The sequence below is a fragment of the Cebus imitator genome, unplaced genomic scaffold, assembly GCF_001604975.1.
Source record: "Cebus imitator isolate Cc_AM_T3 unplaced genomic scaffold, Cebus_imitator-1.0 Scaffold212, whole genome shotgun sequence".
Lineage (NCBI taxonomy): Eukaryota > Metazoa > Chordata > Mammalia > Primates > Cebidae > Cebus > Cebus imitator.
Window position 1 is genome coordinate 2,688,570 of NW_016107527.1, and position 2,042 is coordinate 2,690,611.

General features: G+C 42.4%; 1 pseudogene; it reads right to left on the minus strand.

Annotated features, from left to right (window-relative positions):
• Positions 1–1,305: 1,305 nt before the first annotated feature.
• Positions 1,306–1,666, minus strand: LOC108317921 (annotated as a pseudogene).
• Between the last annotated feature and the right edge of the window lie 376 nt (positions 1,667–2,042).

Genomic DNA, 2,042 nt, shown 5'->3' on the forward strand with positions numbered 1-2,042 from the left:
TCACTTTCCTTTCTTTTACTAGTTATACATCTAGCAAGGTCATATTAGTTACATGTACACATGATGAAAAAAAGTTGACTATCAATTATAGTACTGACTCCTGGGTGTGGTGGCTCACGCCTATAATCCCAGCACTTTGGGAGGCTGAGGCAGGTGGATCACCTGAAGTCAGGAGTTCGAGACCAGCTTGCCCAACATGGTGAAACCCTGTCTCTACTAAAAATACAAAATTTAGCCAGGCATGGTGGCGGGTGCCTGTAATCTCATCTACTCAGGAGGCTGAGTCAGGAGAATCGCTTGAACCAGGAGATTGCAGTGAGCTGAGATGGTGCCACTGCACTCCAGCCTGGGCAACAAGAGTGACTCTGTCTCCAAAAAAAAAAAAAAAAATTATGGTAATGACAATCAAGAACTGTAAAGGATCTAAGATTTTACCCTACTTGCAACTTAACAAGTTAACCAACCATTAGGAATTCTGATTGAAGACATGACACTCCTGGATCAGATATAAGGGATTTTTATTATTCATGTTAATACCAGTAACCAGAATTTCATCACTTTTTGCATTTGCTTCCAGAGTCTCAAACCCTCCATGGTGACAGGAAAAGGACCAGGTGACAACAGCACATGCAGTGGTTTGCATTATAAGAGATGAAGCAAAGCCAGGTGTGGTGGCTCATACCTGTAATCCCAGCACTTTGGGAGGCCAAGGCATATGGATCATGAGATCAGGAGTTCAAGACCAGCCTGGCCAAGATGATGAAACCCCGTCTCTATTAAAAATAAAAAAATTAGCCTGGCACTGTGGCAGGCGCCTGTAACCCCAGCTACTCAGGAGGCTGAGGCAAGAGAATTGCTTGAACCCAGGAGGCAGAGGTCACAGGAAGCTGAGATTGAGCCACTGCACTCTAGCCTGGGTAACAGAACAAGACTTCATCTCAAAAATAAATACATAAAAATAAAAGTGTGTAATTTCAAAATGAAGACTTGTTGGCTATTTCATACAACACATCCACTTTATCAGGACAAAAAAAAAAAAAAAAAGAGAGAGATCGAGAAACCTGCACTTTTAAAATGAGCCAACAATAAGTGTGTCCTGTTGCTCCAGAAGGAATTATTACCTCTGTCTTCCAAGGCTGTTCAGCATACAAATATCCTTGAAAAGATAGTCTGGAACAAATGTACCAGTGACTCTCTGCTCATGAGATATGCAGAAATGTGAGAGATCCATGAAAAATTGTTTCCAACATGGATCATTCTGCTTAATAGAATAGTATTAGTTTTAAAGACTATTAAATCTATATATTTTTTTCTTTTTCTTTTTCTTTTTCTTTTCTCTCTTTTTTTTTAAATCCAAAATGTGTTTATTGGGATGGTTTCCCACTCATCTTGATTCAGAGTGCTTTTAGTGCTGTTTCCTCCTGCAAGAACATCCTTCTGTAAGCCTTGCTTTTCCTCCTGTAGCCTGGCAGAGGACAGTGGTAGAAAACTACCATTTGTGCATGGATAAAGACTGTGGTGATTTTATAGCATCCTGGGTATTTCACATCCATGAAGTAGGAATTGGGGCTCTGCACCAGGTGTTTCTTCTTGTGTTTCCTCTTCTTCTCTTCTGGAGAGGGATGAAGGAGATCCTTTGCGAGAGGCATGTTCTCGTGGGTAGGTTGTCACCACCAGAAAGGCTTTTTTTTTTTTTGCAACAGAATCTGGCTCTACCTCCCATCTCCCAGGCTGGAATGCAGTGGCGTGATGCTGGCTCACCGCAACCTCTGCCTCCCAAATTCAAGCTATTCTCGTGACCCAGCCTCTCGAGTAGGTAGGATTACAGGTTCACGCCACCAAGCCTCGCTAATTTTTTTGTATTTTTTAGTGGAGACAGGGTTTCACCTTCTTAGCCAGGCTGTTCTCCAACCCCTGATCTCAGGTGATCTGCCCGCCTTGGCCTCCCATAGTGCTAGGATTACAGGTATAAACCACTGCTGCTGGCCAGATCCATAGACTTTTTTGTAAATGTTATAAGGCCAACAAGTTACATACCAGGA